The following is a 9,158-nucleotide window of genomic DNA, read 5'->3' on the forward strand; positions in this document are numbered from 1 at the left end:
CTGGTATAGTAAACACGGTTTTCCTTCTTTTTTTTTATTAAAACAGATTTTTTGAAATATAATTTACATACTATAGAATGTATCTGTTTTAACTTAAAGTTAAAAGATTTTTTAGTCCATTTACTGAGTTGTGCAGCCATCTCTACAATCCAACTTTACAGCATTTCCATCACTGCAAGATCCCTCACGCCCATTAGCAGTCACTACCAGCTTTCAGCCCCAGCCCTTTGCAAACATTAGTCTACTTTTTTTCCCTATACGTTTATCTTTTCTGGATGCTTCATGTAAATGGAATTATACAGTATGGTAAACACACTTTTTATCCATTGATTTTTATATTCAACTAAGTTCAACATGTATTCAGAACCAAATGTTTAAATTTTCTTTCTAAAAGTTTGAAAATATTTATCTTCCTTGATACTTACTACTCTTTCTGCTTTCTCTCTCTCATATTGAAAGAGACTTTCTTTTAAATGATCACATTCATTCGTTACCTTCTTACTTTTCTCTTCTAGCATGAGGTCTTTCTTTCCACTCTCAATAAAGCCTCTTTGGATATTACTTACTATCTCTTTATGATCCTCTTTCTGATGAACATCATCTAGTTGCTGTTCAATGCACGGATTTTCATGTTGGAGTTGACATATCCACTCTTCTACACAGCTCCACTTTCCAGTGGAATTATTCACTTTAGCTTCTGCATTTTCATATGTCTCTTTCATTTCCTTTATTTGCTGCTGTGTTTGGCTTAGGTCGTTTGGAGAGTTTCTAAAGCCAATGACTTTTTTCTGAGAGTATCTCTTTTCTTACGGAACTTATCTTTTAAGGTATTGAATTTAATTTGCGTTTTAGAAAGTTGTTCAGTAAGAAACTCATTCTTAACTTCTTCTTCGGAAATATCAGAACTCATTTTTACTTGTACGGAAACATCTTGTGTTCACTCTAATGCAAGTTTTAGGTTTCTTTCTGTTTTCACACTTTCACTGTGTTTACTTATAGCAGCAGTCAGTCTAGACTGATGATTCAATTTCAGCTTCCAGTCTTTTGTTGCTTTCTTCTTCCTTCAACAGTTCAGAATTGAGCCTCGTATTCTCAGCTTTGAGATCATTAAGCTCTTGTTGATACCGGAATGCTGTTTTTGTTATCAATTCCTCATTGAGTTTTATATACTTTTCAAGGGCAGCATTTGTTTTTTAACAATTTTAATGTCCTTAAGATATTTATTTTCTTTTTCCAGGTTGTCATTTTTCATTGTGCATATTTCCTGTCTGAATATAGCAATATCTGTCTTCAAAATGCAATTTTCATCCATCAGATCTTTCATTTCTTCGTGATTATGAAAATCCTAAATAAAACAAAAGAAAGTTTTAGCTAGTACTCAATAAAATAACATATCATGATTACCTCTGAAGTTAAAGAATAACCTGCACATCCATATACTAAAAAGGTTACTGTAAGTGGATATCCAACTGGAGGAAAAGTTGAAGCAAAACTTTGAACCTTATAGAGCATAAGTTCCAAAAAGTTCAGAAATTTATTTAAAGTCAATGAATTTATAAAAGTAAACACACACACACACACACACGCACACCAGAGAATTTTTAAGAATTTCAGAATTGGAAAAGCCTTTCCCTGAATTACGACAAACTCAAAAGCACAAATTAAAGCATTAACAAATTTGACTAAATTAAAATATATCAAAAAATTGCATTTACACTTTGATATCTAACCCATACACCACCCTATAGTAAGAACCTTACTTCACACGTATTTGGACAGATAAAATTTCCCAGAGTTACTACAGTTCTGTTTCACTGATAACATTCTATTTCAATTTGACTCTTTTAACACTTTTATAGTCAGTTGTAAGAATTACATTTACTAAATCATAAATCTAGACATTATACGAGTCACTCCTATATACATTCATTGATGAACTCATCTAGTTACCACAATTTTGAAAAAGAAATGTTAAAAATATAAGCAAGCTACAGGATTTTCCCCAGGACTTCTGACGCTACTTCTAGTTCTCTGACAGATCACAGTTACTTCTGTGGTGTAAATGTATCAATACGAAAGAAAACTTTTATTTCAAAACACCAATGGTAAATAAGATAAAATTTATAGAGCTCTTCTTAGAATATCATGAGATTATTTGTGATTGCAATAATTTGTTTCCTCTTTATAGTATTAGGTACAGTAATCAATATGAAATAGCAGGAAGTACAAGGAACAATTTTACTGGGAAAAAATCTTTATCAATAGGTTATCACTAAGTATATATTATGGCATATTATTGTTTTCAAAAGCTCTTTGTAATAAAATAATATCCTATGTGGATGCCAAGATTTATAATAAATATTAATAATTGTACCTGTAAGTGTCATCATTCATTTTTTGAAAATGAGATAACATTTCTGGTTTGTTTTAGACCAAAATATTATATATTACATCAAGAGGATATTATAAGTAACATTGATAAAATAATGTTTAAAATATAGAATTTTTACCAAAGATTGATTTATCTGATTTGGAGTATTTCTTGTAGTCTTCAGTTTCATCTCTAGTGATTGAACAGTTGGTTCAAGTTGTTTTGCTTCAACTTCTTTCTTATATTGTTTCTCTTTCCTTTCTAATTCTTCTCTATTTTTTTGTACAGCATATTAACATTTGTTTTTTCTTCACTTTCTTGTCTTAAGATGTATCTGCAGATAAAGACATTTATCTTAAAATTCATTTTGTTAAAAAACAAAGAGATCATCCTGTGATCTACCTCTGCAGATGCTCTTTATCATCCTAATAAAATTTCTATGTTCTGGATTATTTATCCTTTGTAGTTCTCAGATATTTAATTTCTCACTTCAACATCTTCAAACTAATGCATACACTTGAAAAGTAGTAAGGAAAGAATATTCTGCTAAAGTTTTTGTTACTAGTCACTCTAGTATGTATTATAAAAAAGGATACTGGAAATAATTCAGTATAGTTAGAAGTTCAAAATTACCTTTTCAAATCACACAGTCATAATTACTCCCCGATTAGAAAAGATCGTTTACAATCAACTAAATTTTTAAAGTTACTATTTATTGACAAGCGTATAAGTTCACTAGAAATAAATTTTCATCTCTATGAAATATTGTAGGTGTCTCTCCAAATGATTTACAGAGTAAGATGTCTCTCACACAAACTATATCTGCAGATGATTGTCATCTAAAACTAGGCTAAAGAGTCTAACATCTGTTACCCCACACTTTTTATAATTCTTTCTTAATACTTCCAATTCACCTTCTTATTACATATATTTTATATATTTATTAAGCTGTTGTTCATTATGTGTAATATATAATTAATGCCCTTAATAAGTATGTGTATGTTTACACAAGTTATGTTTTCCTGTGAAATCTAGTCCCAGAAGTGGAGTTGTTGAGTTAAAGGGATGTCAGGTTATTTGAAATTTTGATACACAGCACTAAGTTACCCTTCAGAAATAATTTACCAATTTCATATACCAACAGTGTATGAGAATGCCTTTTTCCTCACATTTTCAATGGTAGTAATTACTTTTTCAATATCAGCATGACTTTACAAAATATATCTTATTTTATGTTAATTTGCATTTTTCTGATTACCAGGCAGGGCTAAATATCCCTGGTAAAACGATAAAACTTGTTAATCATAAGGAACATTAGTCCAATTTTGAATTAGTTTATAGCACAATGACAATTATCTGCTGAGAAATGCTGCTATAGGTGGCCAGGCACGGTGGCTCACTCCTGTAAACCCAGCACTTTGGGAGGCCGAGGTGGGCAGAACACCTGAGGTCAGGAGTTCGAGACAAGCCTGGATAACATGGTGAAACCTCATTTCTACTAAAAATACAAAAAATTAGTTGGGCAGGGTGGCACATGTCTGTAATCTCAGCTACTAGGGAGGCTGAGTCAGGAGAATCACTTGAACCCAGTATGCATAGGTTGCAGTGAGGTGAGAACACACCATTGCACTCCGGCTTGGGCAACAAGAGAGAAACTCCATCTCAGAAAAAAAAAAAAAAACTAATAAAAAAACAAACAAAAACACACTGCTATAGGCTTACTTACCTATCATGCTCTTCCTTCAGTTTCTTGGGAAATTGCTGAGGATACGTTTTCCCAACCTTTCTCTTTTTGGTTAATCTGTCAGCAGCAGCAGAAGACGTACTATGACATACATTTTCTGATAGTTGTAGTTTTTCACTTTTGTTTGTATTATTTCCTTCTTTGACCTTTAATAAAAGTAATATGAATAATAATTATTATTTTATTCAATAAAAAAACTTTTTCCCTGATTTTTTCACTTGATTCAGGTTAACTATCACCATTTTAATGATAAAAGTATTTTGTGCTTACTTTAATTTTATCATTATACATAATAATTATAAGATACTTATCATTTTATCATTGAAATTTTTGTCAAGTCTGCTCATTTCTGTTTGAGTGAATGGAATAATTTTCCAAAATTTCAAAAAGGACTCTTCTCCATTTTGTGCTTTTATTCGCATCCACTCTTTGCTATCTGATATAAACGTTTATGCTATCTGACTGGCAGAAACAGAGAAATAAAAAGACACAGGCATGACATATATCTTCTGTCATTGCCACCTGGATTTTACATGAAATAGCCAGATTAAGAGGATGTGACCTTGTAGGCCTTCAGGAAGAGTAAAGAAGTTATCCCTTTTCTGCACTGAGCTATTCTTTTCCCCACTGCCTTTTATCTCTTTTTTTTTTTTTTTTTTGGATCCTGGGATATCAAAAAAGTGAAAGTTCTCCCTGAACTATGGGAACCAATGTTTGCCACAACACAAGAAGCAGAGTGAAACTGCTGAGTTTCTAGTGCAGAATTCTGGAAAACGAGATGCTTCCCAGATTTCACATTCAATTACCACAAACATTTATAGGTGGAAAACATACAGTACAGTTATCTACTTTAGCCCCATTATCTACTGAAAATGGGAGTCAAACCAACCAAGACATATGAAATGTTTCATCCAGAGCTCTTGAGGTGGCATTCCCCAGCATTTCACGGCACCAAATAGCGTGATACAATTCCATATTGCTGAATTACATAAATTACCAGATAAATTTATCAAATTAGTCAGATATATTAAAAGTCTAACTTGAGCAAAGCAATTTAACACCTCAGAGGGTGGGAAAAGGCCTCATCTGCTTTTACTTTGAAAGAAGAAAATCTCTAGATTTTTGTCTATCTTTAGAACACCATGTACAGAACTCAACTTTCTACTAAAGAGTCAAAGGCTAAATTTTTAGCCAAGAAATTATGCTTCTTTCTTATTACATGATAAAAATCATACATGCCAAAACTTAACATACTTTATTAAACAACATAATGTAAGGTCTGATTCAACAGAAATATTGGAGTGGTGATTTTTAAAAATATGTGGAAGTATATATTTGTTTTCAAAATATTGGAAATAACCATGATGGAACTATACATTCAAACAGTTTGAGCTAAGCAGATAAACTGGCGTGCATGAAAACACATTAAACAGACTCATTTGGCTGGGAATATTCATTGCAACTCTCAAGGCTAGACGTGTTTTTGTGGCTCATCTCAGTCATTGCTTCCCTCCCATTGTATTCCCATTCTATCATTAAATAAATGTAATTCATCCCTAAATGAATACAGAAAAAAGAATCTAGAATCTAAAGCTTATTTATTTAGCAATTTCTTTATGTTGATCTGGTTCAGAAGGTCACATGGTATATGGCTGAATTAGTTTCCCAGCTCATATGCCACTTGGAAGACTGAGAGTGAGACTTAGGTTGATTAATGAAGAAACATTATGAGAACATTCTCCAGAACCGTTGTTTAGATAGCAGGACTAATCTACTTTGACACATAATTACACATTTAGAAAACCCCGCTGTAACTGTACACATGAGATTTTCTTGAATAGAAAATTTGACTAAATCAAATAATTGATAAAGAGAAAAAAGAAGCAGCAAGTGAACCTCTGTCTTTTTGAAGTTGGACTTTCTCTTTCTCCAAAGCCAGGAACTCTACTTGTAACATGCCTACCTCATTCTTTTTACTATTATTATACTTTAAGTTCTGGTACATGTGCACAATGTGCAGGTTTGTTACATATGTATACATGTGCTATGTTAGTGACCTTGGAATATCTTGCTGTAAGTCTTCTAGCTATATTTTTGATGTTCTCTCACTATGTGGCAAAGAATAACCCGCATTTTATAATTCAAGATTCATGCTTTTGTAGTTATTAACACTGGGATTGTCATACAGCGGCCTCTGGAATAAGCACTGTGTTGGTTTTCTGTTTTTATAAGTATCTGTAGGAGCAGAAATACTGTGACTTTCTATCTGAATCATACGCTTCATTTCTTTGGGGTGGGTAAACCACAAATCAAAAAGACTTTCTGGATCTCTAGACTGAGACCAATGCCTAATGTCTAATTTCCAATTAGTGGTATTTGGGTTTATATATTTTTCCTTTTGCATGTCAAACTCTTAATCATCTTTCATTTCAATCATAATTACTGGGTTCCTTACTTTTTCAGTTTCTATATCATAACAAAAATTTTCATCATCTGTGTTAGAAACAAGCTGTGTGTCTGGTTTGTTATCATTTTTATAGTCTGATTTATTTTAATTTAAATGAAGCTTAGAAGATGACTAGTAAGTGTATTTCAGGGACCTGGAGTGTGAATGGAATAAAAAGACATTTGACATGGGCTTCCTCTGTTCAGGCGCTGCCTGGACTGCCACAGAGCTAGACCCTCCAGATACATTTTTCTCCTCACAATCAGGGACATGATTCATCAGACTAGAGGGCACTCCTTTTTTGCTCATCCCTCTTTAGAGTTACCATGTAGGAGCTCTTCCTCGGGGCAAGCAGTAATTTTGGAGTTTTCAGAACTTTTACCAATATTCAGCTTGAACTTGTTTGTAATGAATTTTAAAGAAAGTCATGAATATATAGATTGAGTCCCTTTATCACTGTTCTTACCCAGTTCTGGTTCTTGAGACTTTTTTGGGGGGGGGGCAGGTGCAAAATGGAAAACAAATTTGCTTATTTTGTTTCTCAGATGTCTTTTCTGTCAGAGTGTATGTTTTAAAATTAGCTTTAATCAAGTATAAACAAAGAAATATTAGAAAATAGTTAAAATTTAACTGTGAAACTTAATCTATGTGTTGCTACTCTTAAATTATGGGATTGTAACTAAAAAGTGAAAAATAATTTGCCTTGGCTTAACATAGGACAGAAACATGAACCAGCAAGCTGAACTCTCAGTGTCTGTTTGGACTAAACTTAATGCATTTGTGTAAAATCTACCAGAAATGAATTCAAAGATGATAGGTAGTATTATAAAAGCTTCCTCTCTTACAAAGACTTTACCTCAGCATACCAGAAAGAGTGAGCCCCTACAGTGCATGTTTATTTCTGAAGATTAACTAGAGCACTAGGCAAACACTAAATTATTAAGAGCTGAACTGAACACCAATAAGAAAGAGAAGCAAAATTTTAAATTCTAATTCAAATGATATACTATGATAGTGTTATGTATCTAGATAGAATTTCTGCTTATATCCACTTCTAATATATTTTAAGTTCCGGTAGTGATAGGGTTTGGATTTTTTAAATTTTAGTAATGTTTACTATGTATTTATGTTGAAATAAAGTTATTGTTCACACCCTGACACCAAAGGTCCCATTCTGCAAGGTAGGATTCTCGTAATAGGCAACTGCATTGACTTTTATGACCCCATTCACTCCCTGAACACAGACACAGAAGTCAACTGGTGACCACAAAACAGAATAAATCTTTAACCTCGGCACTGGTGACCAGAAATATAAAACTGCAACATTTGAAGCACTGGCAATGATGACTCCTTTAATACTACTTTAACTCAGTGGCCATTGTTGTTAAACTGTTCATAATTTCTATTCCTCAGTAATATGACCCAATACTTCATGTTACCTTGTGTATTATGAGTAAGGTTATATAAATAAAACAGCAAGATAATTCTGAAAATTTCTTGCCTCAATTCCAAGGGTAAAGACAGCTATGAGTTACTAGAGATACTAAGAATTACTAGAATAACTAATAGTTACTAGAGATAGTAAGAATATCTTAAGTTTCATAACTGGTTAAGATGTTTTAAAAATTAAATATAAAATTATGATCTATTGGATTCTAAAGGTATAGTCTGAAAGGTCATGTCATTTGGACTATGCTTTGTTAGTAAAGCAAAAAAAAAAAAAACCTAATATTAAACAAGAACTTAAATTTTCATATACCTGTGATTGCTTCTTTTCACTTCTTTCACACTTTTCTTGCTCTTCCTCTAAAGCCACTGGTAAGGTTTGTTCTGTTGACAAATTCATTGATTTAGTTCAAATGAACTAAGAAGAGTTAGATAAAGACTATAATCTTTATAAAAATAAATAGAGAATAACATTTCTTTGTATTTTATATTTTGAGAGTTTGAATGAAACAATGTTTACTGAAATATTTACTTCTGTAAGAAATACTTCTAATTATCCAAAACTTCAACAAACCACTTGGGGAGACACCAGATATCACCAGATTCAAGCCATGCAAAATCTCAGGGTCACTCACAAATTGTTCCACCCAACATAAGTCAACAAAACTGTTGGAAACAAAACAGAAATTTGAAATACAGTCAAAATATACAATGTAATGCTTTACTATACTTTGTAACACTATCTTTTTCACAAGACACTAATTGAGTTGGCAGTTACTAATAATTTGCAAAATTATTGTTCTTTATACCTCAATTAGTGTGCACCCCATTTTTTACATCACAAATGTTTTCCCCTGCTATTCTGAAAAATTTATTTTCATCTTTTAAGACTCAGAAAGTAGGCTGGGCATAATAGCTCACATCTGTAATCCCAGCACTTTGGAAGGCCAAAATGGGAGAATTGCTCAAGGCCAAGAGTTTAAGACCAGCCTGGGAGCCATAGGTAACCTTGACTCTACAAAAAATTAGACAGGTATGGTGATATGTTCCTGTTGTCCCCGCTACTCAAGAAGCTTAGATGAGAAGATCCCTCAAGCCCAGGAGTCTGAGGTTTCAGTGAGTCTCAATCATGCCATTGAACTCCAATCCTG

The 9,158-nt window shown here is 32.7% G+C and overlaps 1 pseudogene; it reads right to left on the bottom strand.

Annotated features, from left to right (window-relative positions):
- Nucleotides 1-374: 374 nt before the first annotated feature.
- LOC129137926 (putative ankyrin repeat domain-containing protein 20A2) lies at nucleotides 375-8,727 on the bottom strand (annotated as a pseudogene).
- Nucleotides 8,728-9,158: the final 431 nt, after the last annotated feature.

This window comes from Pan troglodytes, chromosome 15, assembly GCF_028858775.2.
Source record: "Pan troglodytes isolate AG18354 chromosome 15, NHGRI_mPanTro3-v2.0_pri, whole genome shotgun sequence".
Classification (NCBI taxonomy): domain Eukaryota; kingdom Metazoa; phylum Chordata; class Mammalia; order Primates; family Hominidae; genus Pan; species Pan troglodytes.